The following is a 27572-nucleotide window of genomic DNA, read 5'->3' as shown; positions in this document are numbered from 1 at the left end:
TGGGCAAACTTTATAATTACTTGACACGATATAATGACACTTTTCCACGCTGTGGGCCCTGTATGGCTAGGTGGTTAGGGCGCTTAACTCAAAATCTGAGGGTCACGAATTCGAATTTCCGTTCCATAAAACATGCTCGTCCTTTCAGCTGTGCTGGTGTTATAATATCTCAGTGAATCTCACTATTCGTTTGCAAAACAGTATCCCAAGAGTTGGCGGTGGGTGGTATTGACTAGCTGCCTTCCCTCTAATCTACTGCTGCTAAACTAGAGGCGGCTAGCGTAGATAGCCCTCGTGTAGGTTTGCTCGAAATTTAAAACAAACCTAACCAAAGCCACGGCTGTATTGTAGTTCACGTGAACGTTATGTATTTTGTCTTATCCTCGAGTCTCAGTTGACAGTTTATTTGTTTTTTTAAATTTCGCGCAAAGCTACTCAATAGCTATCTGCGCTAGCCATCCCTAATTTAGCAGTGTAAGACTAGAGAGAAGGCAGCTAGTCATCACCACCCACCACCAATTCTTGGGCTACTCTTTTTACCAACGAATAGTGAGATTGACCGTCACATTATAACGCCCCCACGGCTGAAAGGGCGAGCATATTTGGTGCAACGGAGATGCGAACCCGCGATCCTCAGATTATGACTCGCACGCCTTAATCCACCTGGCCATGCCGGGCCTCTCAGTTGACAGACCATCATTGGTTGAGTTTGTCATTTGTCACAGTCATCTCCGTTCTTCATCATAATGAGGTTAAAAACGGGTTCTTGTTTACCTCCTCAACAGTGATGAAGAGTGAATGATGCTAACTTTATTGCCATATTCTGGATTATTTTTCACTAAGTTTGCTTGAGATTGACGTTGACGCTTATGGGTTTTTGCACTTGAACTAGCGTACATTGGTGATAAAACCTGTAGTTTTACAGACAAGCGTAAACATGTCCCATCACATTTTCATTGAGTAATCAAAATCAGCGGATACGTAACTCCCAAACTAAGCCTACTTGTTTGTAAACACAGTCCAAAGCATCCTTATTTGAAAACAGAGCTCGATCAATCACGAAGAGCTACTTCGTAGAATGTCCGAGCTCTTAGAAGTTATATTTCTTGAGCACACTTTACACTTCGCCCCCTAATGGAGTCTTTTTACGCTTTGCGTTTTACTGGGAAGTGTAGTGTTTGTTCTACATCTTTCTTTTTTTTTCATAAATAAACGTAGAACTTCACAACTGCTGTGTCCATTTCATGTGATCCACTCTTCTGTGTACACTTGCTGTTTGCACGTATGTATTTGGTTATTTACAAATCTTGTTTAATCTTCTGCCTGTCCACGACAAAGATGTTTGTTTAGCCGTATCTGTTCATAATTCTGCTTTCAACTAAGCACAACAATCCGAAATAAAATAAATATTGCCGATACAAATTAAACCCGTGCGTACCATCGATGAAACTTTAATAAATCATTCGAGAGAAAGGATAAAACAGAAAGGAGATGCTGCTGTTTAGATTACCTGTTAGTCATTAATTACTATTTAACACGGAAACATGTAATTAGGAAACGATAGTAAACGGTGCTAGTCAAATTGAAGTTTCAAGATGGAATCTTATATATTAACAAGCTGTCTCGAAGTTACGTGAATATGCGAGATTGATGTAAATCTAGGGTTAACACACTCAATATGGCTTACATTGCCTAGAATTTAATTCTTTGAGTGTCAACGATAGAAATGACTACAGAAAGCCGTGTCTACAGTGATTCCACACTGTTTAATATCCTCTATATATTTCTAGGAAATTATCTCGTAATTAGAGTATTTGACTCGCAATTAGCGGGCCTCGAGCTCGAGTCCCCACCACCAAACATGCTCGTCCTTTCAGTCGTGGGGGCGTTATAGTGTGGCTGTGGGTGGTATTGATTACCTGCATTCCATTGACTTTATCTTCTCAAAATAATGAATAGCCAGTACAAATATCCCTCGAATAGCTTTGAACTAACTTCAAAAAACAAACAATATAAGACACAAAATCCTATAGAACGATCCTCTAAAACCATCAAATACAATGAGTAGTGTGTATGTGTGTGTGCGTGTGTTTTCTTATAGCAAAGCCACATCAGGTACATCTTCTGTGTCCACCAAAGGAAATTAGACACAACCCCTGATTTTAAGCATTGCGACTCCAAAGACTCACTGTTGTCCCACCAGGAAACACATAATGACAATTACCCACCAAATAAAACACTAGCAGTCAGTTTGCACTTTTAGATCCACATTGCATTGATCAAACTAACAGTACTTTTCAAAATGATAAATGTTGACTGGTAAAACAGACAAATTTGACTAAATACCAATATTTTCTTAATTTGAAAATTGTAGTAACATTTAAAGTAATAATTGTTGTCTGACTAGTGCTCGTATTTCTTTCTACAATAAAGCAGTTAATTCAATACATCTTCTGATAACCATAGCAACATCGTAGCCACTTTAATATAACGTAATATTTAGGGACAACAAGGGGCTGTTGGTTCATCTTTTCATGCGGTGAGCCAAACTAAATCTATTTAAAAAAACACAAATTCACTCTTTATCATTCATACATATATCAAGATTTCTTTTAAACTCAAATTTATTACCTCTAAAGGACCTGAATCCAACCCATTCCATAAGTCAACCATCCTATTTAAAAAAATAAAATTATCTTAACTGAAAATGGCTTCTGCCTTGCTTGAATCTATATTCGTGTCTCATAGTTCTATAGTTCAATAATGTAAACCAAAAAGAGCAAGGTCCTATGACTGAGCTCCGATTTGCACCACTTGTAACATCAAGCCACTCTTCTATCCAGTTATTTAACTTATCCCCACACCTATAGAGATAAATTTCTTTACAAGCCTTTAATGTGTCACTTTGTCAAATGCTTTCTTAAGATCCAGATGCACCAAGTCTTCATACATTCTTAGCTTTGTCTACATATGCAGAACGTTTTCAAAGCCTATCGAAATATTTATAAGGCAAGATTTTCCCTTAGTGAAACAGTGTTGACTATCCGATAAATTCTGACCATTATTAAGTTACTTTGCAAAGTACCTTTTATCAGACTTTTCAAAACTTGTCCACACCTGATGTAAGACAAATAAGCTTATAACTACTGGGACAGCTTCTGTTACCTCCCTTGAAGATAGGAGTGACAATAACTAACTTCTATTCTGTTTGTATTTGTCCACTATTCAAGGACTTAGAAAACAGTTGTGGGAAGTGACTGACATATTCAATCCTCCTTGACCTCCTTTAAAATCCTTGTCAAAATATTGTCTAGTTGAGAAGCCTTATTGTTCTTCAGACTTCCCAATTTTTTTTTCAACAAGCTCAAAATTTATGCAATTGTCTTGTTCAACTTTGTTTTCCTCTATCGGTGGTTCAAGATGAGGAATACTCCTTAAGTCTTCCTTAGTAAAAACTGAAGAAAAAGCAGGATTTAATAGAGTAGCCATTTCCTAATCATCAGGTACAAGACTTCTCTAATCATCCCTCAAGGGTTCTATCCCCAGACTCACATTTTATTTTCCTTCAATGTACTTTAAAAAAATCCTTACTGCTAATTTTTTCAGCAAAATTTTTCTAAAATTCTTTTTTGGATGTCATAATTTCTTGTTTCACCAACTTTCTTGGTCTTTTATGGACCTGGCATGGCCAAGTGTGTTAAGGCGTTCGACTCGTAATTTGAGGGTCGCGGGTTCCAATCCCGGTCGCACCAAACATCCTCGCCCTTTCAGCCGTGGGGGCGTTATAATGTGACGGTCAATCCCACTATTCATTGGTAAAAGAGTACCCCAAGAGTTGGCGGTTAGTGATGATGACTAACTGCCTTCCTTCTAGTCTTAGACTGCTAAATTATTGACGGCTAGCGCAGATAGCCCTCGTGTAACTTTGCGCGAAGTAAAAAAAACCATTAATTTCAGGCCAGCATTTAGCCGTAATGTCTTACTCAAAGTTTCATCTTCACAATTAATTCTTTGCAGCACCTGACACTGTTAAGTTATGACCGTTATCTTTGAATGATTTTATCAACCCCTTGTACTTATTATTAGTTAGCTTCTGTGACTTATTCTTTTCTATATCGTTAGCCCCCTGTGACAAACAAAGTACATCGTTGTGGGTACTCTTCATTATATCTCTTGCTCTGTCAGTTATATCTTCCACCTGTACCCTAGGGTAACATAATCTAACTCTTTTTCTCATCATTTACCCCACAGACCATTCTATCCGTATGGTATATGGTGTCAAGGAATCACTTACAAATATAACTTTTTAAAGTCACAGTCCGTATCCTGTACGCTGTAAAATTTATCTCACATTGTTCAATATTGATATATAACTGACACCATCGTCCTTTAGAATAATTTTGTTAGATATCAGTATACAAAGTGATAAACAGAAAGCTAATAATTTTGATACATAATGTTTGTTTGTTTTTGAATTTCACGCAAAGCTATACGAGGGCTATCTGCGCTAGCCGTCCCTAATTTAGTAGTGTAAGACTAGAGGGAAGGTAGCTATCATCACCACCCACCGCCAACTCTTGAGATACTCTTTTACCAACGAATAATGGGAGTGACCGTCACATTATAACGCCCCCGCGGCTGAAAGGGCGAGCACGTTTGGTGTGACGTGTAGCTTTGCGCGATATTCCAAAAACAAACAAACAAATTCAAACCTTTTCACACTTAAAAGTCATACAGTTGAAACTTATAATACAGTTTCTTTGCTAACGCAGCTCAAACGTCATATTCCTTTCCTAATTATTCGATAAAACTGGCCCTTCAACAAACTTTGGTATTAATGTGCTCACGTGTAATATCCAAACACCGATTACCATAAGTATATTTAGCGATTGTTTACATGTATTTCAGTCGAGAGGCAACATGGTAGGATATTAAAGTCTCTTGTGCTCAATTATATACGTATAGTTGGGTAAATATGAGTGTAACTAATAGTGTGGTATTCCACTTCTCACTTAAGCTCATGTTTCTGTATGATAAACTCATTTCCTTCATAAATCTCTGGAACTGAAAACGAACATTTCGGAGGTCACATGTTGTAACTACCAATACTTTATAAAACATTATAATTCGTTAATATTAATAAATTACAAAAAACAACTCAAATGTACCGGTTTTTACAATGTTCTGTAGCAGGAAATAACATTCATACCTTTAAAATTAAGACAAGTAAAATAAACAGGAGTTTTGGGTTAGGATTTCTAGGTTATTTGAGATCGGGAAACTTGCTGAAACTGGAAGTTCATGGTTTGGTTACCTGTGTGTGTGAAACGTAAAAATTGGATGGCTGTGTATACGGATGGGAAAAGAACGAGTGTTTACAAAACTTTTAACCATCTTGATGTTGAATATCACAAGATAATTTTCCTGAGCAAAAGAGCAGTCCATCTTTTATCTAATTACTTTATAAATGATAAAATGTATATTTAACTGAGGTATTCTTACACAAATATCAATGATTGTAACAGATGGCCACAACGAGAAAGTCTTATCGATATTCAAGATATGTTACAACATAATAATGTGTGTACGTTCAAAACCACACAAAACCATGTGCATCTTCTGGAGGGCATTATGTTCCAACACATGGTCCAAAACCATCTTACACACAGGAAATTTTATAAAACTCTACTGGAAGACATTCTGTACCATCATCTGGTCCAAAATCACATCAAACCATCTTCTATACCGGAAACCTTATACACTTGTACAGGAAGACATTCTGTACTATCAGCATTTATTGAGCATGCGTATAAGGTCAAGGTAAACCATGTTGAACTAAAGCTAAGATACTCTTCTTGTCCAAAGGAATAATAAAACACAATATGTTCTGAGAACCTTTTTGTTTTTAGCATATACAAATTACAGGAACCGAGTCCTCATTTTGGTAGTTGTGTCCAACAGACACTTTTGCCGCTGTGTTGTTACAATAATCGATATTTATTGTTTATTTTTGTTTTTAAGCACAACAATGTTTTAACATTTTTTGAAGTTGCTGTGCTGAAAACATTGCACTACTGTTTGTAGTAATGTAGCATTCTGATATGTCTTATCTTGTAAACCTAATAATATATCTTAACATCTCATTTTCTCATCCCATGATATTTTGTTGTCTTCTGAAGCTGGTACATGTTATTAGACTGTAAACTTGTTCATGTTATGATATTGTGAATCATGATAATATATGAACACCTTCGTGTCATGTTAATGTCGTTGCATCTCCTGAAATTCGAAATTTCTTTTAAACCTACCATAAGTTATTTTAACCGGTGTAGTGAATTAAAACAACCCAAACTCAGAAGCTTTCGATTAGGTGACTATTCTTGTTTAAGGGAATGTTGAAAAAGATTTTTATTCACCTGAAGAAGTATAGTGAAACATTCGAAAGCGCTTGAATCTCGGTTGTTGTTTTAATTCATTACACCTTTCGTTTGTCATCCTGTGTGCTCTTTTATCGATTTTTTTTAACCGATTAACGTTTCATTTTCTTGTATGCCTATTAATATTTTGTAATTTCCTAAGTCTGATAATAATTATAATCTAAGTCTAGGAATGGAAGTTTATATCTAGTTCGCTGTATCTAATAAAAAGCGGCTGTTAGTGTTACTTAGAATAGATGACAAATTTCTAACTGACACTAAGTTTCCAAATAGATTTTATACATAAGTATTGCACTTACTCAAGTTCTAATAAGCTAATTAGCTGAACTCTCATAACTATGACATGTACGTAATGTGCATTTTCAAAACGTTTGTAAACCCTTTAAGTACATACAGCACAACTTAGCGCATGCATTATCAGCTTGCACAAGTCTTATATATTTCTCAAATCCGGATTTAAACCATAACTAATAACTATCAAGAAATGCTTTTAATATTTTAAAAGCATACTTTCATAGTAATTAACTTAAAGGACCTTTAGACTAAGAAACTTTTAGTTAGTTTGTTTGCATATATTCACAACACCTAAACAGTTTGGTTTGTTTTGAATTTCGTGCAAAGCTACACGAGGGCTCTCTGCAATATCCCTCCCTAATTTAGCAGTGTAAGACTAGAAGGAAGGCAGCTAGTAACCAACACCCACCGCCAACTCTTGGGCTAATCTTTTACCCACGAATAGTGGGATAGACCGACACATTATAACGCCTGCACGGCTGGAAGGGCGAGCATATTTGGTGTGACGGGGAATCGAACCCGCGACCCTCGGATTATGAGTCGAGTATCTTAACCACCTGGCCATGCCGGGCTTTCCCAAACAGAATGTGGTTTACCGAGTGAGTGTAAGAAACGTTCTTATGTCTGTTCATAACCTTTTTTAACATGTTAGCTTTCGTGACATTTACCTAATTCAATGACATAGTTGTTTAAATACGTGACTGATTTTAACATATGCTGGTGTTGTTTGAATACAGACATCTCGGAAACTCTTTTCATAGCTCAGAAAATAAAAAATATTTTCTAGGTGACGTTAAAACGTGTAGTTTATAAAAAATATTGTACTGATTGATCGTTTCATTAATGTGTAGGTCATTTGGTAGAAATTTGTAATGTTTTAAATCTTTCTCCTCTAAATAATTGTTCCCTAGTAATTCATCGGTGAACTCAACAACTTATAACGCTATAACTCTGGCTTCCATTCCCGCGGCGAAAGTATTGTAAGTTCATTTAAAGAGAAAAAATATTTGTTTTTTGAATTTCGCGCAATGGTACACGAGGGCTATCTGTGCTAGCCATCCCTAATTTAACAGTGCAAGACTAGAGGGAAGGCAGCTAGTTATCACCACCCACCGCCAACTCTTGAGCTACTCTTTTAACAACGAATAGTGGAATTGACCGTACATTATAATACCCAAAGGCCGAATGACCGAGCATGTTTGGTGTGATGGGAATTTGAACTCGCGACCTATGGGATTAGGAGTCGAGTGAATCAACCACCTAGCCATACCGTGTCACACTCGTGTTTGTTGAAGCATTTATCATTGAGATTGTGACACAGTACACGTTACTTCACATATGGTAACATAAGAACCAAAATAATTAGTTGCAATACAGTACATGTTGCTTTACACATAGTAACATAAAAAACAGAGGAATTAATTACTATACAGTACAAGTTACTTCACATATGGTGACGTAAGAATCAGAATAATTAATTACTATACAGTGCAAGTTACTTCACATATGGTGACGTAAGAATCAGAATAATTAATTACTATACAGTACAAGTTACTTCACATATGATGACGTAAGAATCAGAAGAATTAATTACTATACAGTACAAGTTACTTCACATATGGTGACGTAAGAATCAGAAGAATTAATTACTATACAGTACAAGTTACTTCACATATGGTGACGTAAGAATCAGAAGAATTAATTACTATACAGTACAAGTTACTTCACATATGGTGACGTAAGAATCAGAAGAATTAATTACTATACAGTACAAGTTACTTCACATATGGTGACGTAAGAATCAGAATAATTAATTACTATACAGTGGAAGTTACTTCACATATGGTGACGTAAGAATCAGAATAATTAATTACTATACAGTGGAAGTTACTTCACATATGGTGACGTAAGAATCAGAAGAATTAATTACTATACAGTACAAGTTACTTCACATATGGTGACGTAAGAATCACAATAATTAATTACTATACAGTACAAGTTACTTCACATATGGTGACGTAAGAATCACAATAATTAATTACTATACAGTACAAGTTACTTCACATATGGTGACGTAAGAATCAGAAGAATTAATTACTATACAGTACAAGGTACTTCACATATTGTGACGTAAGAATCAGAATAATTAATTACTATACAGTACAAGTTACTTCACATGTGGTGACGTAATAATCAGAAGAAATAATTACTATACAGTGCAAGTTACTTCACATATGGTGACGTAAGAATCAGAAGAATTAATTACTATACAGTACAAGTTACTTCACATATGATGACGTAAGAATCAGAATAATTAATTACTATACAATGCCAGTTACTTCACATGTGGTGACGTAATAATCAGAAGAATTAATTACTATACAATGCCAGTTACTTCACATGTGGTGACGTAATAATCAGAAGAATTAATTACTATACAATGCCAGTTACTTCACATGTGGTGACGTAATAATCAGAAGAAGTAATTACTATACAGTACAAGTTAGTTCACATATGGTGACGTAAGAATCAGAATAATTAATTACTATACAGTGCAAGTTACTTCACATATGGTGACGTAAGAATCAGAAGAATTAATTACTATACAGTGCAAGTTACTTCATGTGGTGACGTAAGAATCAGAAGAATTAATTACCATACAATGTCAGTTACTTCACATATGGGGACGTAATAATCAGAAGAATTAATTACTATAAAGTACAAGTTACTTCACATATGGTGACGTAAGAATCAGAAGAATTAATTACTATACAATGTCAGTTACTTCACATATGGGGACGTAATAATCAGAAGAATTAATTACTATACAGTACAAGTTACTTCACATATGGTGACGTAAGAATCAGAAGAATTAATTACTATATAATGCCAGTTACTTCACATATGGTGACGTAAGAATCAGAAGAATTAATTACTATACAGTACAAGTTACTTCACATATGGTGGCGTAAGAATCAGAAGAATTAATTACTATACAGTGTCAGTTACTTCACATATGGTGACGTAATAATCAGAAGAATTAATTACTATACAGTACAAGTTAATTCACATGTGGTGACGTAAGAATCAAAAGAATTAATTACTATACAATGCAAGTTACTTCACATATTATGACACGAGAATCAAAAGAATTAATTACTATACAATGCAAGTTACTTCACATATTATGACACGAGAATCAAAAGAATTAATTATGATACAGTGTACGTTGGTTTGCACGTAGAGATTATGAGAACTACACATATAATTAGCATGATTTATCTTGAACTCAAGGTGTGAAGTGTGCGTGCATGGGGGAATATTAACTCTTGGTATCCAGCTGAGACATATGAAAGTGTTGTAACTATTGTACTGTCAGCGTCTAGAGAGCCGGAAGTTGAACAACTAATGAAAACTAAAAGAGGCGCATCAAGTCACGCGAGATCTCTCTACACTCCTCGAGCAAAGCAACAAAATTCTAACCACTTTACATATTTATATCACAGTTAACTTTATCCGTCCTAAACAATAGGCTTTAGAATCTGTTCTTGGCCAACTTTATTCAAATTGTTGGTACACTTCCGATGGACAGACAAAGTTGTACAGATGACAACTATGTTTGTGCTTTCTGAAGAGAAACTCCAGGCCGGAAACCAAAATAAGTTTGAAATACAAGAACGGCATTCATGCTTTAATTAGCTGAACAGATTCTTCAGATAATTTAATAAATATTGAAGTTGTGAATTCCATTTTACGTTCTGTGCATAGAATCTTTCTTCAAACCTCTAACATATCGCGTGCACTTCGTTTTTGCACTTTTCAGAATTCTTAGTTTAGGTCGTATGAAATAAAACGTAAATTTGCGTTTGAGCGTTTTTCGACAAACTAAGAAAAAAATCGAAATTGCCAAAGATTCTGAGAACACAAAGGAGCAAAGAAAGAAACTTTAAAAAGGAAAAACGTGAATGTTCTGACTGTCATTGTAATAGTACAATTTTTAGTGTTTGGTTACCAAGACTGTAGCATACACTGTTTTGCTAACAAGTTCCTGTGTGGATTGTTTCCTCTGAAGATCATTATTCCTTGTACTAACGACCCCTATATTATTCTATCAGAAGTGCGCGGAGTTGGAAAGGTGATGCGTTGTGGTTCAATCTTCTATTTGTAGCCGAGGTTGAAGTACCATTAAGATAGTTCCCCGATGGTACAGTGGTAAGTCTACGGATTTACAACGCTAAAATCAGGGGTTTGATTCCTCTCGGTGGACTCAGCAGATACACCGATGTGGCTTTGTTATAAGAAAACACATACACTATTAAGATATGTCGACAGCTGCTTGGAGTTATCAAATGTAATTAAAGCATTACTGTAGTTTTACTGTCACATTACAAGCAGAACAAAGAATGTTGATTTCTAGCCTTAGTTTAAAATATCAGCAAGTTGTATTTTCGTCGGAGGTTCTGTTCATAATTGGTCCGAACCAGGATTTTAAACAAATTAGAAGAGAAAAAAATCACATTTAACTAGGATGCGGTTCCTTAAATTAGTATATTCTTTTAAACACGTTAATATTTTTTTAGTAACACCCATATAACCATTCTTACATCAAGGGCAAGTAAATTTATGAACAATAAAATTGTAAAGATGGAATTTGGTCCATAAACGTAAAAGAAAAAAAGTTGAGTCAACAGTTTGGTTTAAAAATGCATCTCGCTTGTTTCTGCGAATATACCCTACAAATAACATTTTTCAGCCGTAATACAGTTTTATTTAACGTATGTAGCAGCCTGAATGCTACATAATGGGTAACAAACTTGATTTCCTATTGGAAGACTGAGTTTCAGTTGTGGGTACGTCATAAGTTGATGATAATAACCAATGCCGTTATAAATAATAATAGCAATAACCAATTCCGTTATTTGGTTAAACAGGATAAAGTTGTTGTGGCGACAGATTGACTGCGTTTGCTTGACCACAAATTCAAAATTAGGAATCCTATATCTCAATCATGGATATCTGCGTTTTGGCGGTTTAAATTAAAAATAATTACCATTTATGGTTTTAAAATTAGCAATCTTGCCTTCTGTAAACATATTTTTATTGTATGGTAAACCTATTTGGCATAAAATAGCTAGCTCTTTTATCAGTATACTGAACGGTATTGTATTTCTGAGTAAAGGGCGCTTGACTCACGATCTGCGGGTCGAGAGTTCGAATCTCGTTACCTAACACTTTAACCCATTCATCTGTGAGGAAGCTCTAATATGATGGTCACTTCTACTTTTCGTTGATAAAATAGTAGACCAAAAGTCCAATTTATGGACATTTCTCAAAAAATAGTGTGTGTGTGTAGCGCCTGCCCTTCCAAACCAAAGTGTGTGTATAGTGTTCATTCTCAAGTCTTACAATGAAGATGTACACTGCTGTCCAAAATCTTAAGGCCAAAGAACATAAAGAAAAAATATGCATTTTGCGTTGTTAGACCCAACCACTTATTTGAGTAGAGCTACGACAGATGAAAATAAGAAAATGGAAAATAAAAATTAAAACTTTTTTAACATTTAATAGGGAAAATGTGAACACTATTAAACTATGAAAATTAGCCTAAATACCAACTAGTTAAACGTTTAAGACCATACCAAAAAGAAGTCCTAAACAGGGTAGGAAATGCCCAACAAGAGGTCTCAGTAGTAAGTTGCACGGCTATCATTGCAAATAACTGCAAAAATTTGCATTGGCATGGTCGATATAAGCGTTTGCAGAAGGCTGACTGGAATGTTATTCCAAGTGGTGAAGATGGCTTCACGAAGATCATACACTGTTTGGAATTTACGTCCATTTCTATAGACTTCCCTTGCCATCCACCCCCAAACATTTTCAATGTGTTTCAGTTAGGGCGAACACGCTGGATGGTCCAAAAGAATCACGTTATTCGCCATGAAAAAGTCCTTTGTCCTGCGGGCATTGTGGATTTCAACGTTGTCCTGCTGAAAGATCCAGTCATTTCCACACAAACGAGGGCCTTCAGTCAATAAGGGATGCTCTCTCCAACATGCCAATGTAGCAAGCTGCTGTTTGACGTCTCTGTATAACCTGAAGCTCCATTGTTCCATGGAAGTAGAAAGCACCCCAGATCATGATGGAACCTCCATCACTGTGTCGTGTAGAAAATGTCTCCGGTAGGATATCCTTATTGTGGCAGTAACGTTGGAAGCCATCTGGACCATCCAGGTTAAATTTTTTCTCATCAGAGAACAAAATCTTCATCCACTTTTTTACGTCTCATGTTTGGTGCTTCTCAGCAAAGCTTAACCGAGCTGTTCCGTGGTGTGGAAGGAGTTCCGTGGCCTTTGAAGATGTTTACGGTTTCTAAATCATTTTTCTCGTAGATGCCGTCTTATTGTTCTTGAACTGCATTGTGCGTCCGTAAGGGCCTTTATCTGGTTCGACGATCGGCTAGTGTCTTGCCGGACAACCCATCGAATCATCCTGTTCATCGCCGGCGAAATTTTCTTGGGTTGATCACTTAAAATTCTCGTTCCGTATCTCTCAGGATCTTTTAAGAAATTTACAACAGCAGTGTTACTACGCCCAATCTCACCAGCGATGATACGTTGAGAGAGATCTTGATTTTGCAGCTCGACAGTTCTGCTACGTTCAAACTCTGTCAACTTTTTAGTCTTTGTCATGCTTTTACCCAATGTAACACAGGATATTTCAGCGGGAGATGTTGACAACGCTAATGTATGAACACAAATAACTACATTTCGTTACGTGTTTACCGATTGACGCTTTGTTTCAGTATGGTCTTAAACTTTTAACCAGCTAGTATTTCGGCTAATTTTATAGTGTTCACATTTTCCCTGTTAAATGCTAGAAATTTTTATTTTTATTTTCCCTTTTTTTATTTTCATCTTTCGAAGCTCTACTGAAATAAATGGTTGAGTCTAACAACGCAAAATGCATATTTTTTCTTTATGCTCATTAGCCTTAAGACTTTGGCCAGCAGTGTATAACTGTTCTGTAATAAACCTAAAAACATTGATACTTAACCAAGTCTTTACTTCAGAAATAAATAACTAAACTTTTACGTTAAACCTAACCTACAGATAAAGCGTAGCCGTTTCGTGATAAAAAAAAGGCCTGGCATGGCCAAGCGCGTAAGGCGTGCGACTCGTAATCCGCGGGTTCGCGCCCGCGTCGCGCTAAACATGCTCGGCCTCCCAGCCGTGGGGGTGTATAATGTGACGGTCAATCCCACTATTCGTTGGTAAAAGAGTAGCCCAAGAGTTGGCGGTGGGTGGTGATGACTAGCTGCCTTCCCTCTAGTCTTACACTGCTAAATTAGGGACGGCTAGCACAGATAGCCCTCGAGTAGCTTTGTGCGAAATTCCCAAACAAACAAACAAACAAAATCGTGATAAAAAATCTGAATTTTATCTTCTTTACTGATTGGAATATTTTTTAGAGTTTCTGTGTAAATTAAAAAATCCCAGGTGGTGTTTTGTTCTTCACTTGCTTCGTGCGGAATGTAGGATCTTAAGTTCAAATCCCACTGTGTTGTTGAGCGAGTACACGGATTTAGCTTTGAGTTAATAGTTAAGAGTAACTACATATGCGGCTTGTGCTACTGCTTGGGTGCCTTTTCTCTGGCCAGCGGCTCTAAACTATAGATAACTAGGCTTGGCCTTTGGATCTCTGACCTATCAGTAGATCTCCTTCAGGTTGAAAATACCAAATATCCTGTTACTCGATTATGTTAAAACGTGAAAACATAAGTTAGCGGTAGCTTGTCAAATAAATGGGTCGAAACTTCATTAACTGAAGTTAATTAGCTGACGAATCAATGCAGTTACTTATTGATTAGGCTTAAAAGTGTTTCAAAAATATAGCTAATTTAAAGCTATATGCAAAAGCCTTAAAAATTAGGCCTAATTTATGTAACAAAATGTTTTCGTCGAGTATTATCTTATAGGTCTATAAATATATTTTTTTTTTCATTGTTACCAGAATTGTTGGCCTGGCATGGCCAAGCGCGTAAGGCATACGACTTGTTATCCGAGGGTCGCGGGTTCGCGCCCGCGTCGCGCTAAACATGCTCGCCCTCTCAGCCGTGGGGGTGTATAAGTGACGGTCAATCCCACTATTAGTTAATAAAAGAGTAGCCCAAGAGTTGGCGGTGGGTGGTGATGACTAGCTGCCTTCCCTCTAGTCTTACACTGCTAAATTAGGGACGGCTAGCACAGATAGCCCTCGAGTAGCTTTGTGCGAAATTTCAAAACAAACAAACAAACCAGAATTGTTACTGTTTCAAAGGAAGCCCAACTGTTTGAATAAAAAGAAAAGAAAAATCGAAAATCAGTCAGGCATTATGCATGAAAATATTAAATCACAGATAAGTTTTCCCATAGAGGGCGTCTTTATTTAATCTTTCAGCGCTTCCCAGATCAAAATGAAGAGAGTGATCCGGATTTGAGAAGCTAAATCCGTGTGTATAGTGTAGTTTGTGTATGATATGTGGCAACGTCTTATCGATTGCAGTTTATTTCAATTATTTGTTTGTTGAATTTCGCGCAAAGCTACTGGAGGGCTTTCCGCTCTAGCCATCCCTAATTCAGTAACGACAAGAGAGAGAAGGCAGCTAATCAGCACCACCCAGCGCCAAATTTTGTAAATACTTAATATTTTCATCAGATAGTAGGAATTAGTGTCACTTTATAACATGCCCCCAGCTGAAAAGGCGAACATGTTCAGTGATGGGACTCGAACACGCGATCCGCACAATGGAAATCGAGCTCCCTAACCACTAAGCAATCTAATTCGAATAAGATTCGAACGGATAGTTTGCATAAAGGATACATCACTTAAAATCATCTTTGTAATAATTTAATATCTAAGGGTTGCTTAATCATGAATATAACCGTATTTCCACGTTAATATCTGTAAAAAATCCCGAAGAACCAATGTAGCTTACTTGTTACGATAAATAAAAAGTTAAAATTTGCTGTTAACACGAAGCATGGTTTTGAGTATACATATTTAACGTCCTCTACTGAATGAAATATAAAACATTCCTCTTACTGTCGTATTATATTTTATGTATATTATTTTATGTTATCCAGATTCTAGAACATTGCAGCATGAAATGTTATACAGTTACTATGTTTGGTTTAGTTTAAATTTCGCTAAACTACACGAGGGCTATCTGCGCTAGCCGTCCCTAATTTAGCAGTGTAAGACTAGAGGTAAGGCAGCTAGTCATCACCACCCACTGCCAACTCTTGGGCTACTCTTTTACCAACGAATAGTGAGATTGACTGTCACATTATAACGCCTGCACGGCTGAAAGAGCGAGCATGTTTGATATGACGGAGATTCGAACCCGCGACCCTCAGATTACGAGTCGAGTGCCTTAACCACCTGACCATGTACAACACTATAGAAATATAATGTATATTATGCAGGGTTATCCAAAATTATCTTTCTTATTTTAAAATTAAATAACTAAAGAAATACAACCATGTAGTTTTCAATTTCTTGTATCTTAACTTAAACAGGTTTTTATTGTAGACTTCTGCTTATGTACTATTCGTGGCTATCAGTACGTTTAACCGGTGTTTGGTTTCAATCCACGTTTGCATGGCCACAGTTACAGTAGCGAAATCAGCTGTTCTTCTAATCTTCAGTTCTGTGATGTTTGTTATAGGTGTGCAATACATGATGTCCTTAACGTACCCCCAAAGAAAGAAGTCTAATGCAGTAATGTCTGATGAACACAATAGCCACGGAGTTGACTTACTCTGCATTAAGCCTTTTCTTGCTAGTAGCTATTTTATATGTTAACAAGTCTAATGCAGTTATGTCTGATGAACACAATAGCCACGGAGTTGACTTACTCTGCATTAAGCTTTTTCTTGCATAGTAGCTATTTTATAGGTTAACACTACGCAAAGAAGAGACCCACGCTAGTACAGCGATATAACGCTAAAATCAGGGGTTCGATTACCCTCGGTGGACTCAGCAGATAGCCCAATGTGGCTTTGCTATAAGAAAACACACATACTCACAGGAGTGTAAAAATACACACACAAACGTCACATTAAAAGCTGTTTGAGTTGGGCTACAAACTGCGTGGTTGTATTTCTTTAGATATTTAATTATTAAATCTTAAAGTATAAAATATAAGGTTGGATCATACGATATCTGAATCACGTCTTGCACGTTTTTGCAATCATCTCTGAATCGTGTCTTTATCTCTAACTTTATTTTAGTTACCAAATATTCAGCAGTTCTGGTCAAGTGGTCAGGACGCTCTACTCGAAATCTCAGGATCACGGGTTCGAATTCCCGTCACACCAAACTGCCCCAAGAGTTGGCGGCGAGTGGTGACGACTAGCTGCTTCTCTCTAGTCTTATACTGTTAAATAAGGTACGGTTAGCGCAGATTATCCCTCCTGTAGCTTTGCACGAAATTCAAAAACAAACAAATACTCAGTAGTTTAACTTTTGTTCCAGGGCTCAACAAAATAACCTTCATAATAATTGTCATCAATTACTATTCTGACGATGTATCAGTGAAACTAAATATATTCCCACTAAACTCTTTCAATCATTAAATGTTTCTGCCTATTCACAAATATCTTGACGTTCTTAAATATATCTTGGAACTACGACATTCTTTCCGCCTAAAGTACGAACGTATCGTGATGTACGTGATTGTCATACACTCACTGACTTAAGAGAGAAATGATACCTATATCACAAGGCTCCAAAGGTTAGTACGAGAACATTTGTGAATTAACATCCGACAACTTGTTTCATAAATAATTTTTGAATCCTATATAATTGCAAAGTCTCTTTAGCATCTAGTAAAGAATTGGTGAGCTTTTATTGTTGTTGTTTTGTTTTCCTTTTCCACTGAAGTTAGACCAGTGCTATAGTATTCTTTTCTGAAGGATTATTATAAGCTAAGGTATTGATTAAATTTTGAAATGTGGTGGCTTCGAATAAAAGATAAAGGATTTTTTTTTTGGAGGCGTGTTTCTTTGATTAGTTGGTTATTTTATTCGATGGAGTTAAAACTAGATTTGAATCTTATACAGTTACTACTGATCTTCTATAGTTAAATTTATTTTCTATACGTACGTGTTCGAATTTACAAAGCACTTTCTGGAACTGTTGATACTGCAGAGATGAAAATAAAACTTCGAAATCGATTCGTTTTTGTTTTGTTGAGTTTTGTTTCTCTCTTTATAAAAACTTGAAGGTTCCCCTTTCTTCCTATTCGTTAAAAATAAAACTAAAAGGTTCATAAACATCGTGGGTGTATATTGACCCAGCGTGTGTGTAGTAGAGCTCTCTCTCTCTCTCTGTATGGATATTTGGGTATTGACGACCCAGGAGAGTCAGGTTTCGTTAACCTCTTTATCACGTTATATCTAAGTTTATTTGTATGGTAAAGCCTGGCATTGAGTATAGAAGATATAGTGTAGTTATAGTAAACTATCACACGAACGATGATCATTCGCAACACAGAAGTTGTAGAGTGTGGTACTATATTGTGATATAGCGCTGATCATTCACAACACAGAAGTTGTAGAGTGTGGTACTATATTGTGGTATAGCGCTGATCATTCACAACACAGAAGTTGTAGAGTGTGGTACTATATTGTGATACAGCGCGGAAAAAAATCTAAATTGTGGCTCGTACGAAACAAACTGCAAGAAAATCCACGTGCGGAAGAGCACCAAGAAAACAACTGGTCACTAAAGCTGCTCCACCCACAGGAGGTGTAAAGAAACCTTATCGTTACAGGCCAGGAACTGTAGCCCTCCGTGAAATCCGTCGATAGCAGAAGTCAACTGAGCTGCTCGTTCGAAAATTACCTTTCCCAGAGACTGGTGAGAGAAATTGCTAGGACTTCAAGACTTACCTGAGATTCCAGAGCTCTGCCGTCATGGCTCTTCAGGAGGCCAGTGAGGCATACTTGGTGGGTCTTTTCGAAGACACTAACCTGTGTACCATTCACGCAAAGAGGGTGACCATCATTCCGAAAGATATCCAACTCGCCTGTAGAATTCGAGGGGAACGAGCCTAAATGGAGAGAGAGGTACTGTAGTAGAGCTCTCTCTCTCTGTATTTGGGTGTTGATGTTTATCTACCCAGGAGGGTCAGGTTTACTGCAATAGAGCTTCGCTTCCTCTGTGTTGGTATTTGGGTAGTGATGTTAAATACCCAGGAGAGTCAGGTGAACTAGACCTCTTCCTCCAAGTAGAGCTCTGGATTTCGGTTTGTTTGTTTTGAATTTCGCGCAAAGCTGCATGAGGAATATCTCCGCTAGCCCTCCCTACTTTAGCAGTGTAAGACTAGTCATCACCACCGACAGCCAGCTCTTTTACCAATGAATAGTGGGATTGATGGTCACATTGTAACGTTCTCACGGCTGAAAGGGCGAACATGTTTGGTGTAACAGGGATTCGAATCCGCGACCCTCGGATTACGAGTCGAGTGACTTAATCACCTGGCCATGCTGAGTCAGTTTTAATTTATTCTGAAAATACGCACTTCTTCTACTATCTAAACATGCATGTGCGTCCAATTCATTTCAATAGGTGTAAACAAACAGGGTGTGTAAATATACTTTAGTAGACATTTTCTACAGCAACATATTAAAAACTTATTAAAACTTTTTTTAAAGGTCTAACATTAGGACATGAATGGACACTATAACTTTATTTATTGACTAGCTAGAGTAACCCTTCCCAAGGTGGAAGTTATGTAAATTCATGATTAATTAAAGGTTATATTATGACATGAAAAGTTGCTTTCCTCATATGTAGTTGTAAAAAACGCCCATAAAAACTGCAAAATACAAAACGTGAAACGGCAGGTGTGCATGTATTTCCGTACGGGCCCAATTAACCTTTTATCAATTTTTGTAAAGATCCATTTACACACTGCGAAGTAGTTACATGGACAGACAACAGGTGGTACTATTTTATTTATATAGATAGTATTAACTACATTAAAGTTTACCCATAACTAAATTAAGGCAAGAAAAACAAAAAACACAGCTTGCGGGGTTCATTCATCTCCTTAACTAATAGAGGTTTAATTAATGTTAGGCCTAACGAAATTGGACTTAATAGATTTAGATGCGTGTGTGTATATATACATATATGTATATATATATATAGATATATAGAAGATTGCTATGAGTGTTGCACTGTGTTCGCAACTTTAGCAACAACGTGTTTTCAGGATGAGTTATCTATTATTTGAACCCTGCCATACGTGTAACCTATATTCCCCACATACATACAAATATATATATATAAATATATAGTTCTTGGTTCACTAGCGTTTCGTGAACTAAAGTAATTTATTCTCCAAAGATAAATTTAAAAATCTCTACAACAGAATTCGTTATTCAAAAGGTGGATCAAATTATCTACCGACAAATATAAATACGAAACCCCACAGATAAATACAACACCCAACCCTTCAAATATATATCCTTAAAAAAAAACATTTCATGAGCTTCAAGTATGACCTACAGAGTTTGAACTTTTCTTGCTGTTGTGATATGTCAAAAATGCCAAGAGTTTCTTTTCTTTTCAAGATTAAAAAGATGAAAATATTTTATTCAACAAAATTTCAACCTTTTTTGTGTTTTTGCATGTTTGGTGCACGTGGTGAATGTATTGCTTCAAAACTGATGACTTTGAAGAGCAATGACCTTATTTTTGTACATAGACAATTTTTTATTTTTTTTTTGTATTATTGGACTTTCCCACAGAAGAGGGAGTGCAGAATTCCTTATACTAATGTATGTAGATGTTAAAATAAACTGTTTTGTAATTTAGTCCCACAGAAGAAGGAGTGGAGAATTCCTTATACTAATGTAGGTAGATGTTAAAATAAACTGTTTCGTAATTTAGTCCCACAGAAGAGGGAGTGGAGAATTCCTTATACTAATGTATGTAGATGTTAAAATAAACTGTTTTGTAATTTAGTCCCACAGAAGAGGGAGTGGAGAATTCCTTATACTAATGTAGGTAGATGTTAAAATAAACTGTTTTGTAATTTAGTCCCACAGAAGAAGGAGTGGAGAATTCCTTATACTAATGTATGTAGATGTTAAAATAAACTCTTTTGTAATTTAGTTCAAAATTAGGGTTCAATTCCTTTATTAAAAGTTTTATAAAAGAAAAATCTTTATACTCCAATTATGTATAAACTAAAGTTGTTGTTTTTATTATTATTTTAACGAACGTTTCGCCTTTGCGGCTTCATTAGGGTTAATATACACAATTCACTAATGTTAACCATTCATTTAAACTCCGAAAAACGTATTCTACAAGTCCTCAAGCTTGAGCGGATGTTGCTCTTGTGTGTTGGAAATCAGTACACCTGAAAACATCTCACTAACTAACCAACAGTCAATATTAAGGCTGTGGTCATTTTGTTCAACCAATTAGAATATGTATCCATATTTGTCGAAACGAAGTTTCCCCATCTTATTTTTAGCAAAAACCGCTGATAAGTATAAAAACATCATCGACTCTGTGTATTATAACTAACCTTTTTTTTTTTTTTTTACAGCTTCTCGAATCCGATATGAAATCACGCAAGGAAATATAGGGGGTGCTTTTGCAGTGAAAAATGAAACGGGTGCTATCTACGTTGCTGGGCCTTTAGACTACGAGACGAGGCAAAAAGTAAGTTGCTGTTGTAGTTGTTTCGTATTAAAAAAAAAAGAAATGAAATGTTTTCTAATTCGAGAGAAAAAAATGACTAAATTACACTTACCTTTTGAATCTCAAGTTACTTTAAACATCAGAAGGTGTTAATCTCTCTGCAGCTCACAACATGAAATTATTAACCAGTGTATTAAACGAAGAAAAAAGAAGTCGGTTTACTAACGTCAAGTTGTATATTTAATATTATAATTACAAAATTTCAGGTAAGAGATAAAATAAAACAAACATGGAGATTCTAACATTTATGGCCCGGAGGTTAAGGCGTTCGACTCATAATCTGAGGGTCACAGGTTCGAATCCCCGTCGCACCAAACATGCTCGCCCTTTCAACCGTAGGGGTGTTATAAGTGACGGTCAATCCTACTATTCGTTGGTAAAAGAGTAGCCCAAGAGTTGGCGGTGGGTGGTGATGACTAGATACCTTCCCTCTAGTATTACACTGCTAAATTAGGGACAGCTAGCACAGATAGCCCTTGTGCGAAATTCAAAAAACAAACTAACTGATTATATTATACGTCTACCATAATTACGTCACCCCTCGTACGTTCCACCGGAAAATATAATGTTTTAGGGTAAACATCTTAGGAGACGCTATTGTAAAATTCACTTACAAAACTAATATTAAATTTAAACTATATAATAAATGTTTTATTGGATTAAAATATTACATCTTCTAAAAGAATGTGAGATACAAACTGCTACTCACGTGTCACCTGCAGATAACCGCATCTGTCGAAGACAACACGCTGATTCAATCACAGACTAATATGCTATTGGGCAAAAAAAAAAAAAATTAAATGATTTTATCGTTCGAAATGTTCTAAAGTAATAAATAAAAGGAAGAAAAAACGATTTTGTTGTTGTTTTTAATTTCATTATTTATATTTGCCTTTCTGTATTATTAAACAATAAATTTAACTTTATCTATATGCATTAGAATAGAATATATTTGAGACAATATCTGGCGATTTTTGTTTCTCACTTTCTAGCATAGAACTTAAACTTGAAATTGGGATATATTATAGTGATTATAACAAATGTAGTTGTGTAGGATTATCACACGAGTGTCAGTACACACCAGTCTACATAATCGGGTGGAAGGTAAGAGGCTTAAATCAGAACAAAGTAAATTCTGTTACGGAAGACACCATAAACATTTTATTCTCATTTCTCTGTCTCTATCTTTGAAGACAAATAAGGAAAAGTGACACAGTTAAATGCCAATTTCTGGAAAAATCTGATTTTTTTTATTAACACGTAAACGTTCAAAATCTAAAGTTCTAATCGATATTTTAATATTTGTAATGGCGGAAACATTTTAAAAAATTCAAAACAAGGATGAAGAGTGAAATTAGTTTCTAGCCGTTAGCGATTTTGCTGAATTGTTATTGGTCGTTCATTACGTCGTTGTTCCCTCCCCTACGACGACTCAGTGGCAAGCCCGTGGGATTATGAAATTAAATTCAGGGATCGATCCCTGCGGATTACCAAATCAAATAATCGCTGTTCTGCTCGGTTTCGAATAGTATAACACAAGGGTGTCCGAAAATGAAATTATTTTAATAGAATTATCTGGTAATACATCTACGTTTGAATGGTTTGGTTTGGTTCGAATTTCTCGCAAAGCTGCTCGAGGGCTATCTGCGCTAGCCATCCCTAATTTAGCAATGTAAGACTAGAAGGAAGGCAGTTAGTCATCACCACCCACCGCCAACTCTTGGGTTACTCTTTTATCAACGAATAGTGGAATTGACCGTCACATTATAACTCCCCCACGGCTGAAAGGGTGAGCATGTTTGGTGTGACGGGGAATCGAACCCGCGACCCTCAGATTACGAATCGAGTGCCTTAATCACCTGACCATGCCAGACCACTTTTGAACGGCTCTGTACGTGGTTCTGAAAGAGTTCTATATCTTAATCATAGATGGATATCATTCTAATGAGGAAAGCCGAGGTCCAACATGGTCAGATGGCTAAGGCCCTCGACTCCCACTCTGAGAATCGCGGGTTCGAAATCCACATCCCACTAAACATGCTTGCTGCTCTTTCAGCCTATGATGCGTTATAATGTGACAGTCAATCACATTATTCGTTGGTAAAGGAATTGACGGTGGTTGGTGATGACTAGCTTCCTTCCTTTTGGTCTTTTCATTGCACAACTTGGGTGATTTAACGCAGATAGCTGTCTTGTAGCTTTGCGTAAAATTCAAAACAAACGAAACCTTTGTTCACCGGCTGGTATACAATCATTCTTGTGTCAACTCTTCAGAGTAAAACACTTTTTTTTAGTCCGAATGAAACAATTTCTGTTAAAATCTCTGAAATATAATAATTTAAACCAGCCACTAAATATGTACGTCTGTGTTAACAGGTGAGTTTAACATTATTCTCTTAACTTTTAAATGTAAAAAATAACTACTATACACTAACTAGTTTAAAAAGACACGACACTAGTCTTAGCAGACACTGGAAAATTATCATACGTGTCTGCTCTGCGCTAAAGAAAACGAGTTTCTTAAGTCCCCCAGTGGCACAGCGGTATGTCTGCCAACTGACACCTTCAAGAACCCGGGTTTCGATAGCCATGGTGGGCAAAGCACAGATACAGTGGAGCGCCATTAAGCCGCGGACCATTAAACCGCGAAATCGCTTAAGCCGCTGTAGCAAGTATTGTGAGCGAGGATTATCGCGGCTCACCGCTAATTTAAGAACGTGTAAAAACGCGGCTTACGAATTTAATCCTGGCTTTATAACTGCAAGGGGATATTTAAAAAGGATTTGCTTTAATTTGGGAAATAAATAAAATGTATTACAATAGAAATCGACCGTTAATCTACCTTATCCGCTCTCTATGTCAGCTTTATGGAGGCCGCCATTGTTACCGAATCACACCTCTCCATACATTAAAGTTATTCCGCGGTAAATCCGTGAAAAAAGTGATCAATAATTAAAGTATTATTTTTAATTCGATAATCCGATATAATGATCACGCAATAGCCCGGATGAGGCTCCTCGGCGGAGCTGTTGGCGACTTCGGCTTTTCAGTCACAAAGGTTTAAGCCGCGGTTAAGCAGGTTGACCACCCAAATACCGCGGCTTAACGGCGCTCCATTGTAGTTCATTGCGTAGCTTTGTAATTAGTTCTAAACAAACAAACTAGCGTTTGTTAATTGTCCTCCATGAAAACACACCTCTCTTAATTGACCAGTGATAAAATACACCTTTATTAACCAGTTAATATAAAAACATCTCTGATAACTACACGGTATGGAAAGACACCTTTATCAAGAGATTCGTATAAAAACAACGCTGCGCAGCTGAAAACATCGCTATGGAACATGTTTAATAACTACGTTTTGACACCGTATGGCTTTCATAAGATGTGTGACTCCAGAGAAGATTGAGTGTGTAAACAACAAGTTATGATACACACAACTTATAAAGATGTGTACTTCTCTTCTGTTTTTACATTGAAAAACAAAGGGTTATAGATTACCATGGAGCACTAGAACCACCCAGAAAGGGATGTGGAACAAGCCGTGCTAACCAGTGTTCGTCGTCTTGTAACGGGTGAGAATTTATGAACGCAAAGCTCGTTGGCAAAAGCTGCCCACTGTACCCCAGACAACATAAACAGCTCGATCAAGAATAATCTCAACATAGAAAAGCAACACAAGTCGCACGTGTTCAAGCTCAGTTCCACCACGAACACGTTTAACTGTCGCTTACCTCAATTAGACAAATAATGAAACTGGTCAAGTCATCGGACGTGGCGAAATGGATTATAACAATGCAATAAGGCCCTAAAACTGTTTTATTAGGTTGCTAGCAACTTTTACTGGTGGATTTTGTCTCAAGGTAGAAAAACTATACCTTCAGGCCTCACCCTACAAGGAGGCCTCAAAATGTTATTTTGTTTATTTTCTTATCTGAAGGAAGGCCTCATGCTAAACGCAGCTAAAAGGCCTCAGCATGTCTAAATCCGCCTTTTATCAACCTCTAAAACTCAGTGTAGATAATTTGCTATGGTAAAAAGTTAATATTAATCAATTGGTTAATATGAAAATGTACCTTTATTATTAACTCGTATAAAGTTCTGTTAACCTGTTATAAGAAAATGCGTATTTATTTACTAGGCAGTGAAAGAAAAAAACTGTTAACCAACTGAAAAAATATGTTAACCAAATGGTACTTAATATATATAAAAAATATGTTAACCAAATGGTACCTAGTATATATAAAAAATATGTTAACCAAATGATACCTAGTATATATAAAAAATATGTTAACCAAATGGTACCTAGTATATATAAAAAAAATATGTTAACCAAATGGTACTTAATATATATAAAAACGTCTGTATTAACCAAATGGTACCTAGTATGTATAAAAACGTCTGTATTAACCAAATGGTACCTAGTATATATAAAAACGTCTGTATTAACCAAATGGTACCTAGTATATATAAAAACGTCTGTATTAACCAAATGGTACTTAATATATATATAAACGTCTGTATTAACCAAATGGTACCTAGTATATATAAAAACGTCTGTATTAACCAAATGGTACCTAGTATATATAAAAACGTCTGTATTAACCAAATGGTACCTAGTATATATAAAAACGTCTGTATTAACCAAATGGTACTTAACATGTATAAAAACGTCTGTATTAACCAAATGGTACTTAATATGTATAAAAACGTCTGTATTAACCAAATGGTGCTTAATATATATAAAAACGTCTGTATTAACCAAATGGTACTTAATATGTATAAAAACGTCTGTATTAACCAAATGGTACTTAATATGTATAAAAACGTCTGTATTAACCAAATGGTACTTAATATATATAAAAAACATCTATGTTAACCAAATGTAGTCAGTATAAAAAAATCAAATCTCTCTTGACCAACTGTTAGTCAGTACAAAAAATCAAATATCTCTTGACCAACTGTTAGTCAGTACAAAAAATCAAATTTCTCTTGACCAACTGTTAGTCAGTACAAAAAAAAACAAATCTCTCTCGACCAACTGGTAGTCAGTACAAATATCAAATCTCTCTTGACCAACTGGTAGTCAGTACAAAAAATCAAATCTCTCTTGACCAACTGTTAGTCAGTACAAAAAATCAAATCTCTCTTGACCAACTGGTAGTCAGTACAAGAAATCAAATCTCTCTTGACCAACTGTTAGTCAGTACAAAAAATCAAATCTCTCTTGACCAACTGGTAGTCAGTACAAAAAATCAAATCTCTCTTGACTAACTGGTATTCAGTACAATAAAGTAAATCTCTATTAACCAACTGATAGTCAATATAAGAAACGAGCATCTCTGTCAACCAACTGGTACGTTTTGACCCGAAGGAATACCTTGTGTTTTGTAGGAAACACTAATGGAAACGTAACTACTATCGGTATTAAACAAAATCAGTATGACGTGCACATAACGTGCACGTGGAAAAACTAATTCTGGTATCAATCTATATTCGCGACATTCTGTTTGAGGCTGTATATGTTTCATTGTTTCCACATTATCATAATTCACATAGAAGTTATGGCTGCTTTATTTTATTTGTGTCATTGGTTTAGATTATATACTGTTATTTTAAAGTTTATTTTCACTAATTTCGTTCTATTTATATGCAAAAAGGGCTCGTTTGGGCTGAGAAAACACTTTACATAGAAGAGCGAACAACGTTTCGACCTTCTTCGGTCATCGTCAGGTTCACAAACCTCTATGTAAAGTGTTTTCTCAGCCCAAACGAGCCGTTTTTGCATATAAATTTCTCAACAAGTGGGTTTCTCGTCATCACTGATTAATTTCGTTCTATGTTTTAGCCAAAAAATAAATTAATCCCTTTTCAAAATTGTTTATTTTCAACTTTTATTAATTAGAGGACATGTAAAAATCCTGTTATTATTTTCATAAATTTTGTATGTGTTTAACTTGTGTGATACTTTACAATTATTTAATAACTATTGTAAACACACTTAAATCAGTGGGAGAATTCTTTTAGAATTCCCATTGTTTATTTATTTGTAACTGAGCTCAAAGCTGTACAATGGACTAT

The 27572-nt window shown here is 36.0% G+C and overlaps 1 pseudogene across 1 annotated transcript in view; it reads left to right on the top strand.

Annotated features, from left to right (window-relative positions):
* LOC143250338 (neural-cadherin-like) overlaps nucleotides 1–27572 on the top strand; it is a 393110-nt pseudogene that overhangs the window by 309510 nt on the left and 56028 nt on the right. The window contains exon 14 of the transcript XR_013028146.1: nucleotides 21337–21452. The product of XR_013028146.1 is annotated as a neural-cadherin-like (transcript). The remainder of the gene's footprint in view (nucleotides 1–21336; nucleotides 21453–27572) is intronic.

The sequence above is a fragment of the Tachypleus tridentatus genome, chromosome 5 (assembly GCF_004210375.1).
Source record: "Tachypleus tridentatus isolate NWPU-2018 chromosome 5, ASM421037v1, whole genome shotgun sequence".
NCBI classification, from domain to species: domain Eukaryota; kingdom Metazoa; phylum Arthropoda; class Merostomata; order Xiphosura; family Limulidae; genus Tachypleus; species Tachypleus tridentatus.
This window is presented reverse-complemented; position numbering and strand designations above follow the sequence as displayed.